General features: G+C 33.9%; 1 long non-coding RNA gene across 1 annotated transcript in view; it reads right to left on the bottom strand.

Moving 5' to 3' along the window:
- Positions 1-19,516, bottom strand: part of LOC306659826 — a 784,421-nt gene that overhangs the window by 10,622 nt on the left and 754,283 nt on the right. Inside the window, exon 2 of the long non-coding RNA XR_013763463.1 lies at positions 9,731-9,778. This is a non-coding gene — a long non-coding RNA (uncharacterized lncRNA). The remainder of the gene's footprint in view (positions 1-9,730; positions 9,779-19,516) is intronic.

A 19,516-nucleotide genomic window follows, 5' to 3' on the forward strand; every position in this document is an offset into this window, starting at 1 on the left:
GCCCACGGGCTGCTTCAAGCGGCTCGTGCCGCTCTTAGGAAAGACCGCGGCTTCTTTGCCCAGTGTCTCCAAGCAGCTCCGCTTACGGAAAGCCACTTCTCGAGCTTTCGGCCCAACCAGCGGGACAGAAGACACATACTCTTTAGAAGTTCATGAAGCAGCTTCCCCTTTATTCAAATAACACCCTCAATATATAAGCAGTCTCATGCATAAGCAATTGTAACCAGATATGTCCATCCAATCCTGTTAAAGGTCAAGCAGTAACTCGCTCCAGCATACATACAAAGTATATCTGTCCACGTGCTAGGCAGCTGAACTGATTATAATACAGTCAATTGTAAACGCTCTTCTGCCTTTCTCGATGCATATTCAAGAACGTCATTTGCTCTCTGCTAGTTGCCATCTTTGGATGCACATGGCGTAACCCTGGGCCCCAGGTTCCGCCCGCCACAAAGAGTGAGGCAGAGGATATCACAATACCAGAACCCTCAACTGCACTACAGAACAATAGTACAAAAACAGCAAGGTATTGGCAACAAAATACATAGGTAGATCAATGGTACATAATAGAGGACACAGAGATAAACCCACATAAATAAAGTTTTCTCATAACTAGACCAAGGTGCCAAAAACATACAATGGAGAAAAGATAGCCTCTTCAACAAATGGTGCTGGGAGAATTGGAAATTCATATGCATCAGACATGAAACTAATCGTCTATCTCTCACCCTGTACAAAACTCAACACAAATGTATCAAGGAACTCAGAATTAGACCAGAGACACCCTGCACCTTATAGAAGAAACAAGGAGGTCCAAATCTTCATTATGTAGGCTTAGGACTAGACTTCCTTAACATGACTCCCCAAAGCAAAAGAAATAAAATCAGGAATCAATAATTGAGAGAGATTCAAACTAAAAAGCTTTTTCTCAGTAAAGGAAACTATCAACAATGTGAAGAGAGAGCCTACAGAGTGGGAGAAATCTTGTCACACACACTTCAGATAGAGCACTAATCTCCAGAATCTATAAAGAACTCACAAAACTTTACACTAAGAATACAAATAACCAATCAATAAATGGGCTAAGGAAATGAAAAGATACTTCACAGAAGAAGATGTACAAGCAATCAACAGATATATGAAAAAAATGTTCAAAATCTCTAGTAATAGAGAATGCAAATGAAAACCACCCTAAGATTCCATTTCACAACCCCAATTAGAATGGCGATTATCAAGAACACAAGCAACAATAGGTGTTGGCGAGGATGTGGGGAAAAAGGTACACTCATACATTGCTGGTGAGGTTGCAAATTAGTGCAGCCACTCTGGAAAGCAGTATGGCGATTCCTCAGAAAGCTTGGAATGGAACCACCATTTGACCCAGCTATCCCACTCCTTGGCCTATACCCAAAGGACTTTAAAATCAGCATACTACAGAGATACAGCCACATCAATGTTCATTGCTGCTCAATTCACCATAGCCAGATTGTGGAACCAACCTAGATGCCCTTCAGTTGATGAATGGATAAAGAAACTGTGGCATGTATATACAATGGAATATTACTCAGCCATAAAGAATGACAAGATTATGGCATTTGCAGGCAAATGTATGAAATTGGAGAATATCATGCTAAGCGAGATAAGCCAATCTCAAAAAACCAAGGTTGAATGATATCGCTAATAAGTTGATGAGGACACATAATGGGGGGATGGAGGGTTAGTGTTAGGGTTAGAGTTAGGGTTAGGGAGGGGGGCAAGAATGGAGGAAGGAAGGACTATATAGAGGGAAAAGAGGGGTGGGAGGGGTGGGGGGGAAGGGAAAAAATAACAGAATGAATCAAACAACATTACCCTATGTAAATTTATGATTACACAAATGGTATGCCTTTATACCATGTACAAACAGAGAAACAACAGTATCCCATTTGTTTACAATAAAAAACAAAAACAAAACAAAACAAAAAAAAAGAATGGAGGTTTTGGTCTTATCAGCCTATGACACCCAGCATGTATATTTTGCCCATTCTACCCACTCTACCCAACCATTTGGTGTTTGAGACAGATTGCTTTCCAAATTTTTCAAAAAATTTTGTTTAAATATATCCAAAATTTGACAAGCAATCTACACCTAGAACACAGTTTTCTTGCTCAATATGCCACTATCTGGCAATGATCAACTTCCTATTTGCAATGATTCTCAAGCTTTATCTTGGTCTTGCAATCAGTATCACCGGGAGAGTATGTTAAATCACAGATGGATAAGTTGCACTATAGAGTTTCTTATTCTGGAGGTGGAGCATAAGAATATTCATTTATAACAAATTCCCAAGTGACAAATTGCTACTGGGTCTAGGGACCACATTTGAAAACAATGCCATATTAAATATTCCTTTGATCTCCATCTCAGTTCTCTTAAGTATGAATCAGTCTATCAAATTAACAGTGAGGGAAATGAAACTTGAGGGAAACACTAAGCTGTCTTACATCTGGAATAATGCAGGGGATAAGTACATCCATGCAGAAATCAACAGCTTAAACGAGGTCCTTATTAGAATTGGGTTGCTTATAGGAAGTGGGGATGAAAAAATGGAAGACAGGAGAGAGAGGTGAGAAGGAGTTAGCTAATTTATTTTTGTCAACTTTGTGCCAATTGGCTCTGAAAGCCATAAGCAGAAGTGGCTTCCAAGCCACAAATGGTAATTGTGGTAGAACACTTTCAGGGCTCTGAAAGAATTCCCAAGGGCTGCCTAAGTCTCCTGCCGTCCCTGAACACTGTAAGGAGCACAGCTGGGCTTGAGATAGAAGGTGACAAGTTCATTTCCTAGCCTACTCATCACTCCAAAGGGAATAAATTTGTAGATAATTAATTCTTTGTGGAGTAGTTTCTCCATTGTTTAGTTCAACTTGAAAAATGTCTTCTGTGAAACTTATATACCTTTGGGGAATTATAAAGTTTGTCTTCATTAGCTTGCTGATATGCTAAGCAATTATTGCAGGAAAGTTGTTATCAGGTGTTTCCTAAACTATCTCAGGGAATCTGTCCTTTGAACTCAGTAGCATTATACAAGGCAATCACAACATAATAAGAATTAGTAATAACTATATATAGTATATGTAGTCATAACTATACATATATATTACATAGTGTATACACACACAATTATACTACTATTTATTACTAATACTATACACAGGTGTTAAAAAATGGGGTCTGAGATTGGGTAAAATAAATGTGTTATTTAAATAAGAATAAATAAAAACAGGAATAGTCCCAAGTAAAATGGAAAAAACAAATCCTACCCTATCTTCTGTCATTGCATACAGCTCCTGCAGCAGAATATTTGAAACACCATGAAAAATAAATAGTAGCAAGTTGACTGGAAAGAAAACCAGAATCTAAATACTACCAAATCAGTGGTCCGTTAATCATGTTTTTTATCCTTTGGCCCAAGAATGAGGTGCAGTCACAACATGAACTACAGAGAAGGTAACTGAGGCCCCATTTCTCTGGTTATGATACCTAAATGGGGAATGAAACATGCCGAGGAGATTTTTGATGAGACTGGAATGCAAGAAAGAAATTTCATTACATTATTAAATAAACTGAAGGGTCACTACACAACTGTACAGGATTAGAACTTACACTGATTGGCATAAAAAAGACTTGGAAAATTGAAGTAACAAAAATTTCTGGCCAAATGGTCTGCCACTGGGTAACACACACATGGGGCAGCTCTGAGTAGCTAAGCAAAGATTTGATAACTGAACTGATGTTGAAACCTCTTTTTAGAGATGATGGAATAGAACAGATCGCCTGAAATTAATCAAGTAAATTTCTTGCTAAGAAAAATATATCAACATTTTCTAAACTATTTAAAACAGATTCCAAGTCTTAAATATTGCATCCCAATCCAAACATTCATTAGACATGAAGAACCAGAGAAATATAAATTCTCATGGGAGAAAGATGATCAATGGACACAAATACAGAAATTCACAGATGTTGGAATTATCTGAGAAAGACCTTAAATCAGATATTTAAAAATTTTGCACAAGCAACTGTAAGTGCTCTTAAAATTAACAGAAAAATAGAACTCAGCCATAGTGTATAAAGTATAAATGAAATATAAATATCAGAACTGAAAAATACAATGACTGAAATATGAAACTCATTGAATGTACTCAAAAGCATAGTGAAGATAAGGAGGGGGTGCTAGAAAGAAAAGAGTAACTTAGATTAGGTAGAGGGGAGTGAAGGAATGGGAGGGGAATGGGGGTAGGAAGGGGTAGTAGAGTGAAACAGATATTATTATCCCATATACATATATAACTATATGACTGTGGTATTCTACATCATGTATAACCAAAAGATGAGAAATTTTACTCCATTATATATGATGTATCAAACTGCGTTCTAACTGTCATGTATAACTAATTAAACAAATTTAAAAAAATTTAAAAACATGAGTGAAACTGAAAATGAGTCAATAGAAATTATTCAGTTTGGAAATCAGAAAAGGAAAAAGATTAAGGCAAAGTAAAAGAAACTTGGGGACTTCTAGGAAAATAGCAAAAGATAGAACCTTCTTGTCTCCACAGTCTCCAGATAGCAGAAAGCATTAGATACTGAAAAATAATTTTAAGAAATAGCAAAAAACTACCTAAACTTAACAAACCACTTAAACCTACAGATTCAATAATTTGAATTAAACCTAAACAGAGTAAACCCAAATAAATTTAACCCTCAAATTATAATCAAACTGTTGGAAACTTAATACAAAGAAAAATATTGTGACCTGAAAATAGGGGCACATTCCCTGTAATGAAATAATTTGAATAACTGTAGATTTCTTGCCAGAAACTTCAGAAATAAATGGCATGATATTTTTCAATAGCTGGAAGAAAATAATTGCCAACTTGAAATTTTATATTTAGGAGGACTGTAAGGAATGAAGAAGTAAGTAAAATAAGAGCATTTTTTTTTGTGCTAGTAGAGGATGAAAATGAATTACTAAATGAAGTTTTTTCAGACATTAATGGAAATGCTACCAGAAGAAAATGGTACATCAGAGATATAAGACAGTGACAGATACCTTGTTCATATAATAGACTAGTATTATCCTTTTTTGTTTTTAAAAATATATTTAATAGTTGAAAACAAAAGTAATACATAGTCTGAAAGTATTTCTCCCTGTATTTAAATGTAACACATAAGACAACTATAACATAAAGGGAAGAAGGTAGAGACTCATGTGGTATAGAAAATTCAGAAGTTTTCTATACTCCATTTAAATGCTAAAATATTGATTCCAATTAGAGTATGAAAAGGTAAATATATAAATATGGTTTTTCAAAGTAACTAACTAAAAAACTACACAGAGAAATATACTTTAAAAACCCAAAAGGAAGACACATTAAAGAAATAACAAATTTGTAAACCTAAATGCAAGTATATCAATGATCACATTGAATAGAAATGATCTAAACTCACCAATTGAAAGACAGATATTGTGTTGGGGATGTAGACCAGTGGTAGCTAGCAATTAGATCAGAAACTTTTCAACTGCTCCAAGACAACGTATAGTCAACACTCCACATAAATGAGTAAGCAAAATTTTCCTTGATAAGATTCTTAAGGCTCAGGAAATATACCCAAAAATTAATAAATGGGATCACCATCAAATTAAAAAGCATCTGCATAGCAAAGGAGTAACAGCATATAGAGAGAATGAATAGAACATATTTGCCAGCTATGCCTATATATATACAGAATATCTATATATATAAACATATATATATTTATATAAAGAATAAATACTTAACACCAAAAAGAACCCTCAATAATAAATGGGTAAATGAAAAAAAAAAAACAAAAAAACAGATACTTCCCCAAAAAAGTATAATTGACTAACAAATAAATAAAAAAATGTTTAACATCTTTAGTAATCCAAGAAATGCATATCAAAACTAACGTTAAGTTTTTATCTCATTCCAGTTAGGATGACATCATCAAGAATACAAATAATATGAAAATAAACACTGGTGAGGTGTGGGGAAGAAGGAAAACTCTTGTATGTTGTTTGATGGGATTGTAATTAATACAATCAAAATGGATATTCAGTAATGGAGTGTCCTCCAAAGACTAGGTATGGAAATATGATATGACCCTGCTATACTTCTCCTCAGTGTCCTATCCAAAAGAATTGAAATCAGCATACTATATTGATAAAGGAACAACTACTTTTTACAGTAGCACAATTTATAATAGCTAAATTATGAACCCAACCTAGGTGTCTGTCAACAGATTAATGGATAAAGAAAATGTTATAAATATATATATAGAGAGAGAGATAGATATAGATATGCATATAAATATATATATACACACACACAATGAAGTTTTATTCAGCAATAAAAAACAAAATTATGTCATTTGTAGGAAAATGAATGGAACTGGAAAGTTTTTATTAAGTGAAATATGCCAGACTCAGAAAGTAAAGGGCCACATGATTTCTCTTATATAGAGAGAATAAAGAATAAAAGAGATCTCTCATGAACATAGGAGAGAGACCACTAGAGAAAGGAAAGGGGCAAAGGAGGAGGGGTGAGAAAGGGGAGGTACTCGGGAGTGAAACTGACAAGTTGTTATGTCCATATCAAATAGATCAAAATGAATCCCACTATTATGTATAATTATTATTTACCAATAAAATTTTTAAAAATTAAGTTGTATTAATTTATTAATAAACATTGTATTAAGTTTGTAATGAAAGAAAATCCAAACTTTCTGTAAAGAGGAAGTCTCACGTTTCTGAGTGTGTTTCAGGAAGTCCAATATCCCCTTAGATTTGGAGGAATTGACTGTGAAGTGTGACTGTTTGTGTCCACTATGTGAAGATGGAAGATCCACGTTGCTTCTTTGGACTTTTTGGCCTCCATGACCCTCAGATGGAGTAAAAATGGGTGAAGGCTACATAATATTCCATTGTATATATACTGCATTTTCTTATCCATTCAACTTTTGATGTATATTTAGGTTGTTTTCCTATGTTGACTGTTGTAAGTAATACTTCCAGGAACATGAGAGGGCAAATGTCTCTTCAACAACCCATTTAAATTATTTTGGATAAATCCCAAGGATTGGACCTTTAGATTATCTGCTATTTCTATTTAAAATTTCCTGAGAAATCTTCATGATATTTTCCCTAGTGCCTGCACCATTTTACTCTTCCACCAATGGTTAACATGGGTACTAATTCTTCCACATCCTTGTTAATACTTGCTTTTTTAAAATAGTGCAGTAATTCTAACAGGTGTGACATAGTATCTCCTTGTGGTTTTGATTTGCATTTCCCTAGAGGATAGTGAGCATATTCTAATATATCATGTCCAATTTGTATGTCTTCTTAGAGGTTTTTGTTTTTGTTTTATTTTTTTTAGTAATCTGGCCACAAACCAGCATACATCCACACAGTGAATTAAAATATCATATCTGGATATTCACTCAGCACAGGGCTCTTAAGAAAAAGAAGCCCACAAAATAGTTCTTCATTTAAAATAAGAAGTCAGAACCACACTCATAGATGGTGTAGACATACAGAAAATATAAAAAAGCAACAGAATAAACCATACCAAAGAACCTAAAATGCCACAACAAAAGATTCATTGACACCACTAGTGGAGGAAATGTCAGAGAAGGAATTTTAAAAGTTCATAGTTAAACTGTACTATGAGCTAAAAGATGGTGTAAAAAGTGAAATTAGAGAGAAAAAGCAGGAAGTAAAGGATAACTTCAATAAGGTGATTGAGATTCTAAAAAAAAAAAAAAAAAAACAAGCAGAAAGTCTAGAAATGAATGAATCAGTAAACCAAATTAAAAATTCAATGGAAAGCATCACTTATAGACTAGACCACTTTAAGACAGATTTTCAGGTCTTCAAAGACAAAGTACATAATTATTTTTTTAAAAGAGAGGATTGGACCAGTTGATTTTATTTTAACTTTTTTTTAGTTATAGATGGATACATACCTTTATTTTATTTATTTATTTCTATGCAGTACTGAACATCAAACCCAGTGCCTTGCACATGCCAAGAATACTATACCCATAAAATTAAGCTTCAGAATTGAGGATGAAATGCAAATCTTCCATAATAAACAAAAGTTAAAAGAATTCATAACTGGAAACATGAACTACAAAACATACTCAAAAAATATTTTATGAAGAAGAAATAAAAAATAAAAATGAAAACCAGCAGAGGGAGGAACTACACTAGACAAACAGTCAACCAAAGGAGAATTGAATTCAATTTAAACACTAGAACTAAATCAAAATGAAAGGAAAAAAATCATCTCATAATAGTGACATTGAATGTAAATGGTAGACCATTTACAAAGACATAGACCAGCAGATTGGGTTAAAAAACAAGACTCAACAAAATGCTGTTTTCAGGAGACTCACCTCATAGGCAAAGATATTCACAGATCGAAGGTTGAAAGGATGGGAGAAAACATACCATTCACATTGATCACGTAAACAAGATGGTATTACTATTCTTGTATCAGATAAAGTAGACTATAAGCCAAAATTAATCAGAGGCAAAGAAGGTCATTTCCTACTGCTTAAGGGAATTATACAACAGTAAGAAATAATACTTGTAAATATTTAGCCCTAAATGATGGAGTATCTATGTACTTCAGACAAAATCTTCTCAATGTCAAGAATCAAATAGACCAAAATACAAAATACTGGGTGACTTTAATACACCTCTCTTGTCACTAGAGAAATCTCAAAAAATAAAAATAAAAATAAAAACTGAATCAAGATCTTATAGAACTAAAAAATAAAATCAATAATTTGGACTTAACAGATATATAGAATATTTCATTCAGCAATAACTGAATACACTTTCTTCTCAAAAACACGTAGAACATTTTCTTAAACAGACCATATTTTAGGCCACAAAGAAAACTGTAACAAATACAAAAAACAATTAGAGATAATACCTTGCATTCTATCAGATCATAGTGGAATAAAATTAAAAATCAATGATCAGACGAAAAATAGAAAACACTGAAAGCTGGGGACTAAATAATATACTTTTGAATGATTACTTGATAGCAAGAGAAATTGAGGGAGAAATAAAAAATACAGGTAAATGAGTATAGTGATACAACAAATCAAAATCTCTGGGACAGTATGAAGACAGGTCTAAGAGAAAGGTCATAGGATTGAGCTCATAGAAAAAGAATAGAAAGATATCGTAGAAATAATCTAGGGGGCTGGGAAAATAGCTCAGTTTGTAGAGTGCTTGCCTGGGTTCAATCCCCAGCACCCTCCCCCCCTACACACACACACACACACACACAAAGAAATAATCTAACATTACCTCTAAAAGCCCTAGTAAAAGAAAAAACCAACAACATAATAAGTAGAAGACAGGAAATAATTAAAATCAGAGCCAAAATCAATGAAACTGAGATTTCAAAAACAAAAGATCAACAAAACAGAAAGTTAGTTTTTTGAAAGAAGATATAAAATTGATAAACCCTTAGGCAAACTAACAAAAGAGGAAAAAACTCATATTACTAAAATCCTAGATGAAAAAGGAAATATCATCACAGACACTATTGAAATTCAGAGAATTATCAGAAACTATTTTGAAAATTTATACTGCAATAAGCTAGAAAATCTTGAAGACATTGACGAATTCGCAGACATATAACTTACCTAAATCTGATCCAAAACCTTGGAAGTAGATCAGATACTCTGCAACTACTAGAAGAAAACACAGGGTCAACACTCCTGCTTTTAACCACAGGCAACAACTTTCTCAGTTGGAACCCTAAAACTCAGAAAATAATTCTTAGAGTTAATAAAAAGGAAAGTATCAAATTAAAAAGCTTTTGCAGAGCAGAGGAAACAATTAGAAATTGAAGAGAACCCACAGAATGGGAAAAAAGTCTTCGCTAGCTACTCTTCTCAAGAAGGATTAAATATCTAGAATATATAAGAGCTCAAAAAACTATACACCAAAAATTCAAATAACCCAATTCATAAATGGGCAAATGAATTACACACTTTTCAAAAGAAATACAAATGGCCAACAAATACAAAAAATGCTCAACATCATTACTATTTAGGGAAATGCAAATCAAAACTACACTGAGATTTCATCTCACACCAGTCAGAATGGCAGTCATTGAGAATACAAATACTAATAAATGCTGGAGAGGATATGGGAAGAAAGGATACTTTCACACAGTTGGTGGGACTATATATTAGTATAACCACTATGGAAATCAGTATAGAGGCTCCTCAAGTTTAGGTATTAAAAAAAAAAAGACTAAGCATGGAAACATCATATGACCCAGCTATACCACTCCTTGGTATTTATCATGAAGAATTAAAGTCATCATACTACAGCGATACATGCTTACTCATGTTTATAGCAGCACAATTCACCATAGCCAAACTATGGAACCAGCCTAGGTGTCCATCAGTGGAAGAATGGATAAAGAAAATGTGGTATACATACACAATTGGAGCTTTATTCAGCTATAAAGAATAATGAAATTATGACATTTGCAGTAGATGGATGGAACTAGAGGTTATCATGTTAAGTGAAATAAGTCAAACTCATAAGGTTAAAGATTGTATGTTTTCTCTCATATATGGAAGATAGAAAGGAAAAAGGAAAATGAAGATGAGGGCAGAGCTCATAAAAATCAAAGGGAGATCTTTAGAGGAAAGGGACCAAGGTGGGGCAGGAGGGGGAGAACAAGGGAAAGTGCTGGGAAGCGATATTGGTCAAATTATATTATATGCATGTACAAATATGCAACAACAAATCCCATCATTATCTATAATTATGCACCAATAAAAAATGTGGGGGAAAAACAGCCTCACAAAATTAAAGAACAGTAACACAATTGGGACAGTTAAAGCAATGAATATCAATAATTTTTATGACTCAAAATAATTAAGAGATCATATTATTGGCATAAGAATACAGAAAAATAACTTTGGTACAGAATTCAAAGTCTAGAATATATAGGTCTATACAGACAGATACCTGATGCATGACAACAGTTTTACTTCAGCTATGAGGAAATAAATAAACTTCAACTGAAGATACACTACAAAATACCATAGTCAACTAGTAAAGAAAAGTAAACCACAGTCACAATGAGGTACCACATAACATACTCACTAGAATGGGGAAGTCTAATGATGCCAAATGCTGTTGGTGGTGGGAATATACATTTGTTCAAATACTTTGGAAAGTTGTTTGGCAATTTATGTTGTTTGAATTTAGAAATAATGTACTACCCAAATATTTCACTTCTAGGTTTATACCCATTGTAAGTCATACATAAATATATCAAAAGACATATGCAAAAATTTTCATGAAAGCATTATTCATAATTGTTAACCACCAGAAGCAACTGAATACCCATCAGTAATAAAATTGATAAATTGTATACAGTTATATAATTAATACTATAAAGTAATGATAATTCATAAACCACTGTTAAATAAAATTACATAAATAAATCTCATTATATAAACAAAAGAACCCAGAGACTAAATAGTACATCTTCTACATTTCTATTAAAATAAAGTTCAAAATACACAAAAAGTAGTCTGTGGTAATAATACAGGTAGTAGCAGCCTTTGGGGTAGATAATGGATAGAGTTTGGAAGAGGAATAAAAGGTTCTGAGATTCTGGCAATGTATTTCTTGGTAATATTTGGTGGTTACATATATATTCACTTTATTATTTGTGCACTTCAATGAACATTGTATTAAAAAAAGTGTTTTCCCTACTTCATTTATTTATTCTGTTCTTATTCATATTGTTATAGATCACAGATATTTATTTTAAATAATGTCTTAAAACCTATTACTACTACGATTTATTTATTTATTCCTTAGATTGTTCCATTAAGAGCTCCTTCAAGTTTGTTCTTTGTCTTTTTTACATCTCTCCATTATTTTTAAGCACTTCCTTACTCTCTGGCATCACAAGAAATTGATCTTACACTTTCTTGCCCAACATTTTAATCAAACACTTTCCTAAAACTTGCTAGTTCTTTTTATTGTGTGAACTTCATCCTTATTTTTCTGATCATGGTAGAATGAGCATCCTTTTTGGTAATTCTAAGCTCTGAATTTTTTTTTAATAGTTCTTCCTACCACTGAATCTAGCTGGACTGATTTTGGTTCCTGGGATTGCTAAACCCCTGTGAACCCTCACATGCTTTGTCTTCTGTATTGTACTGTATTTAGTATTGCATAGTATTGTATTTAGTATTTGTGTTTTGCATTTTGTCTTCAAATTTATAAATTAGCAATAATTTTATTATAGAAACTTATTTTCCTTGGAAAAATACTACCTCTGTAAAAATGTAGTATAGTCATTTTCTTTCATTTTTATTTGCCAAATTTTGAAGTTATCTGTTCTTTATTTTGTTCTGCTTTCTACAACCCTAGGTGAATGTTAAAAGGGAAACTTCTTAAAGTCTGGGAAGTGAAAAGAACTTTTGAACTCACTGCCCAGTGTCTTTGGGGACCATTAGTTATGAAGATACTGTCAGGGCACTTTTTGCCTACTGTAACTATAAAGCTTCCTCTAGGAAACACTCCTTGGGAAGAGTCTCTCTTGTCTGTTTAAAAGAAAACTCTCTGTTTACCATAGAAGGTCTTCTTTCTTAATCTTCCTGCTTCAGAACTAATAATTTCCAGGCTATTCATATTGCAGTCTTATAGTCAAAAGCCTAAAACATTTCACAATCACCACTAGATGCTAACACACGACTTCCTCTTGTATCAAAATGAGTTTCTATGTGCCCACACCAAACCTCCAGGCAGAATCATATTTAGCCTCCTATACCTATAATCCTTTTGCTTGTATTTTAAAATAGCACAATTCCTCTAAGCATGATTTAGAGTCCCAAATATCCATATTGGACCTGACAGACAAAGGTTAGATTTCCTTTACCACTGAGCTATATCCCCAGTGTAGCTCCCTGTGCTTTTCTTTTTACTCCTCAGAGTCTCTCTAAATTAATGAGGCTGGTCTCAAGCTTGCCAACCTTCTGCTTTAGCCTGCTGAGTATCTGGAATTTACAGGCAAGTGCCTGGCTAGGTTTCTTAATATCCAGATCTCTCTAAGAGAAAGATAGTTCAATAGGAAAATTTAAAAAACAAAAAGAGACAATTCTCAGACGAGGAAATGTGCATGTGAATCATGTTGGTAATCAAGAAAATGCAAAGTAAAACAATAAATAATTGTGAAATAATTTTATCATAGATGTATAGTACTCCGTGCAAACAGAGAATACAGGAGAAAAGACCCTATTCCTCTGCTGTATGTGAATTGCTATAATCTTTGTGGCACAGAATCTACAGCACCGGGGGATACAAAACATACTCTTTGATCCATTCATCACACTTGGGTGAATCTATCCTAGAGAACAAAGTTCCAGTATATAAGGATCCATGTGCTATGATTTTTATCCAGACTTAAACTAGTAAATATTTGACTTTGGAGTGCATTCCTTAAAATCATTGTAGGGATTTAAGCTAATATATACAAAATGCATTTGCAAATTAGTTATCAACGTTAAAACATATGGCAATATGGAAATGCTGTGGGATTTCCAAAAGAGGATCCCAGCTTTCCTACCCTGACTCCTCATTCACCGTCCTCTGAATCTGTATCCTTACAGGACAGCACTCTAAGGAATTAATGAAAGAACAACTACATAAAAGAGAAGTTCTGCTTCCTCAGCCCAGAATAGCCACTCGGGAGGGCAGCTTCCTAGAACTCTGACTACCAGTCTGTTGCTATTTCTCTTGAGTACTAATTACTCTCAGAAAGCGTGGAGAGGGGACAAGAAAAGTCTATGTCCTGGAGGCAGAGACAGCCCTGACTGCATTTGCAGGAGTCCCAGAGCTGGTCATTAGATGCCTATCTCTGCTGGCTTTATAACCTCAAGGAGGCTTGTCTGCTAGTGGGTGCTTGGGGGAGTTTAGAGCCTTTGGGGTGCTTCAGGAACTTCTTGTAGCCACAGAGGACCATGGGAGCCTCTGTTAAATCTCTTACAGTAGATAAGGAATGGAGGGTTTGTGGAATTAAGATAACTAAGAGAAAAATTTACAAGCTAGAGTAATCATGTGTCAAGAGAAAAAGCAGTTGTAGAGGACGCTTTCCTTGGATACTCTTATACCTTTATGCTAATGATGTCCCAAGTTAGTGAGCAAGCTTTTATAAAATCATTCAAGATCAGTATTCTTACCTTGATTAATGGGGAAGATATATAATGTTCATAGGACTTCCTCTCTGTCACCCTAACCTAACATGTATTCCCTACTCCATCTCCCACAGACTTCACCATTACCTTACTAATATATAAAAAATTTGGAAGTTCATTACCAATAACTAGGATATCATGCTCTTTTTAAAAAATAAGGTGTAAAGTAAGTGCTTAATGTAATGAGTGAGTTAGCTAGTATTTAGCTAGAGTTAATTCTATCAGAACCTGTGTCTATCCAGAAAAGTAAGAAGACATAAGTAATGTGCAGTCAGACAACATAAGGACACCATTCCATAACTTGCCTGTCATGTACTTGTCACAAGTGGTTCCACCTCCAAAATATCTCTCTTGAGTAAATTGACCTAAAACCACAGAAGATCTCAGTACCTTTAGAATAAAAATTGTGCTATTGAGAGTTTGTGGTATGGCTTTGTCATCTGGCTAAATAAAGTCATGATAACTTAATAAAACAAAGCAAAGTAGGCATCAAAGAAACTCTAAAATACTAAAAAAATTAACATATAGTAAATATAACTTCACAAATAAGTTTTGGTATTTGAACAATTAATTATTTTCACCAAAAATAGTTACTTTGTAATATATCAAAAAATAAATTCTAGTTGAATTAAAGAATTAAATATGAACCAATGAAACTAAAGAAAAAATAGAGAATATTTAACTTATATCTTAGTAGCAAAACCTAGCTCAAAAGTAAAAATAAGAGGAGAGAGAGGAGAAGGAGGACAAAAAAGAAGAGGAGAAGGAGATATAAATGTGATATCATATTTAATAATTATATAACATTTTAAGCTTCTGTATGTTGAAAAATTCTGGAATACATGGGAGGAAGAATTAATTTCTTAATATGTAAAACACTTATTTAATCAATAAGTAAACTATAAGCAATCTAATAGAATTATAAAGTACAAAAATAGAAAATAACACAAGAAGAATTTCTAATGCTTGTAAATGTATGAAAAGCAAACTCACTACTGATTACTTAGAAGAGCATGATCTAGATGTTGCCTACAAAATGTCAAAAACCAAGATGTGCATTAATATTCAGTGTTTGTGAGACTGCAGACAATAACCCCTATAATGAACTACTAGGAAATAGAGCAGAAATGACCTCAATGGTTTCCCTGTCCCTAGGGAAACAGAGAACATATGCTAACTGAAGGGCAACTTGCTTCTAAGAGGATGGGAAAAGATGAATTTGGGATATATTTGCTCAGTTTTACTCTCAAAATTAACCAATAACACAGGCCATCCCTAGCCTCAGAGTGAATGAACTAGAAGAAGGCTAAGGTGCTACACTTGGAAGTGCTGCCTCTGCATGGAAAGAAGCATCAAGAATTGGGGAAAAGTCCTCCACTCCAATGATAAACAGTCCATTGTCTCTTCCCAACCCCAACTATTCACCCATATTATTTTTCTATTGCTGAGTAATAAGTTTACCAGATCAAACAGCAGTAACAAATTTACCAGATTAAAACAGCACCCAATTATTATCTCACAACTTCTGCTCGTCAAGAATCTGGGCATGTTTCAACTGGGTCTTCAGCAAGACTGTAGTCATGGTGTCTGTCAAGGCTTGGTTCTCATCTGGAGGTTCAAATGGTGATAGATCCTCTTTCAAGTTCACTCTAATTATTGGTATAATTCAATACAGAGAGTTCCAGCCAGCCTCTTAGTGGTTATTGGTGGAAGCCACCCTAAGCTCTTAGAGGCTGCCTGCAGTATCTTGACACTTGACCTTCTTCATTGGCCCTCTCACCACAGCTAGCATGAGATAAAGAGAAAGAAATATTGTCAAGATAGAGCTCCATATAACATAATGTAATCATGGAAGCAATGTCCCATCATCTTTGCCATATTGTATTGGTTAGAAGTAAGTTAAAGTTCTTACCTACTCAGGCTAGATCACACAAGTTCTAAACATGAGGAAGTGAAGAACATGGGGACCCTCTGAGACTCTGTCCAGCACACTACTACATAAGAGGGACCACATTTACACCAGATAAAGGGATGATCACTTTTCTTCACTCTTCTTAACCCATCATATTTTATAATCTGTAATTTACAACACTCAAATTCCAAGTATCATATTTCTCAATTAATCAAGATTACTAGTTATAAAATGATATATATTCAAACCAAAACTAGCTTATGAGGATAAATGTATTAACTCACAAACACAAGAGATAAAAGAATGTCCCACTATAAGAAGGGTCTCAAGAAAAATCTAAAACTAGGACATCACATACTATCAGGACATTTTTTCCACCTCTGGTAAATGCATCTTTCTGTTAGCTTCATGTCACTTACTGTGGTAAACTATCTTGAGCAGTGTTAAACATGGCTACTGATAGCAGTTGAGTTTTACAAATTATAACACCTGTAACTGCGATGAAATGGACCCATTTTCAACTCAATGTTTAAAATATTATATGAGGGACTTTCATGACCATGAGTAATAGAGTAATGCAGGAGAGAAAAAATAAAGATCTTGATGAGATCAACTTGAAAACCAGATCATATATATCTGAAGCACTTGGGATCTGTTAAGTCAAACAGGATTAGAAGCACTAACATTTCACAGAGCAAGGTGTAATGGATTGATTAGATGAGGCCCTATAGTCATTTTTTCCCTGGAAGCATTTGTTAATTTTTAGCATAGAGTAAAGAGGTTAAGAATCTGGACATTCGTGATGTGATTCTATATTTGGAAGATCGAAAAAATTCTACCAAAAATCTTCTAGAACTTATAAATGTATTCAGCAAAGTAGAGGATATAAAATCAATTCCCATAAATCAAACACATTCCTATACATCAGTAATGAATCCACTGAACCAGAAATAAAGAACACTACCCCATTCACAATCTCCTCAAAGAAAAAAATACTTGGAAATCAATCTAACAAAAGAGGTGAAAAAACTCTAAAATGAAAACTACAGAACACTAAAAAAAAGAAATTTAAGAAGACCTTAGAAGATGGAAAGACTGCTCATGCTCCTAAATAAGAAGAATTAATATTGTCAAAATGACCATACTACCAAAAGCATTATATGAGTTTAATGCAATTCTTATTAAAATCCCAATGATGTTCTTCATAGAACTAGAAAAAGCATTCACTTGGAAAAATAAGAGACCCAGAATAGTCAAAGCAATCCTTAAAAGATAAGTGAAGCAGAAGGCATCACAATACCAGAACTCAAACTATACTTCAAAGCTATAGCAATAAAAACAGCATGGTATTGGTACCAAAACAGACATGCAGACCAATGGTACAGAATAGAAGACACAGAGACAAACCCACATACATACATTTATCTCATACTAGACAAAGATGCAAAAAACATTCACTGGAGAAAAGACAACTTATTCAACAAATGGTGCTAGGAAAAACGGAGAGCCACATTAATAAAATGAAATTAAATCCTTATTTCTCACCCTGCACGAAACTCAACTCACTGTTATTAAAGACTTAGGCACTAGAACAGAGATCCTGTGACTACTAAAAGAAAATGTAGGCCCAAATCTTCACCATGTTGGTCTAGGACCTGACTTCCTTAACCAGACCCCTACAGCAAAAGAAGTAAAATCAAGAATCAATAAATGGGCTGGACTGAAAAGCTTCCTTTAAGCAAAAGAAGCAATCAATAATGTGAAGAGAGAGAGCCTACAGATTGGGAAAAAATCTTTACCACATGCACCTCAGATAAAGCATTAATCTCTAGGATAGATAAGGAACCCAAAAAAGTTAACACCAAAAACAAACAAACATAAAAAAAGAAACCCAATAAACAAATGGACAAAGGAACTGAACAGACACTTCACAGAAGGTATACAATCAATCAATAAATGTATGAAAAAATGTTGAAAATCTCTAGCAATTGGAGAAATGCAAATCAAAACTACTCTAAGATTTCATCTCACTTCAAATAAAATGGCAATTATCAAGAATACAAGCCAAAATAAATGTTGGCAAGGATGTGGGGAAAAAGGCAAACTTATACACTGCTGGTGCGAGTGCAAATTGGTGCAACCATTATGGAAAGTAGTATGGAGATTCCTCGGCAAACTTAGAATGGAACCACCATTTGACCCAGTTATTCCACTACTTGGTTGATACCCAAAGGACTTAAAATCAATATACAGTAACATAGGCCACATCAATGTTTACAGCAGCTCAATTCACAGTAGCTAAACTGTGGAACCAACCTAGATATCTTCAACAGATGAATGGATAAAGAAAATGTGGTTTATATATATGATGGAATATTACTCAGCTTTAAAGAAGAATGAAATTCTGGCATTTGCTAATAAATGGATGGAGTTAAGATAATATCATGCTAAGTGAATGAGCCAAAGGTCAAATGTTTTCTCTGATATGCCAAAGCTAATTAACAATGGGGGGTGAAGGGAGGGGAAGGGACATGGGGGAAGGAACGACAGTAGAGTGAAATAGACATTATTATTTCATGTATGTGTATCACTGCATGACCAGTGTGATCCTGCAATATGTATAATCAGAAAAATGTCAGATTATACTCTATATATAATCTACCAAAATAAATAATTGAATTCTACTGCCATATACAACTAATTAGAACAAATACAATTAAAAATTATTTTAAAACAATAATCTGGGCATTGCTTAGTCAGAGAGTCACTATGAAGGATCAGAGAAATCAGCAGAAATAAAAGAAATTTTATGGAATGGAGGAATAACAATTAGTCTTTAATGAGAAGGAAAGGGTAAATAAAGAATTAAGTAAAAAAATAAAAATAAAAATAAAAAGAATTAAGTCAGACACATGAACAATTTTCCTTTTAAGACATCTGCTAAATTCTGAAGCTTCACAGGAAAGAATTTTTTAAAAATCTGAAAATTGAGAAACACATCCATCAAATATAATTAGAAGATAAGGCAGTTCAAGGACCAACAAGGGAAGGGTGATATTAGGCTCATAACTGGAATCACTGGAAGAACTGTGCCCTAAGTACATGAATTAACCAGAGGTAAATGAATCATTCCTAAAACTGCAACCACATTTCAGTCAACACAGTTCCTGATCAGAATAAAGTGAATAGCCAAAATCCATCAATCTAGTTTAAAAAAAAAAAGAACAGTTTAATCAGAACCTCTCAAATTACTTTATACATAATGTCCAAAATTCAAGACTCTC

The sequence above is a fragment of the Sciurus vulgaris genome (genome assembly GCF_902686455.1).
Source record: "Sciurus vulgaris genome assembly, chromosome: 4".
Taxonomy (NCBI): domain Eukaryota; kingdom Metazoa; phylum Chordata; class Mammalia; order Rodentia; family Sciuridae; genus Sciurus; species Sciurus vulgaris.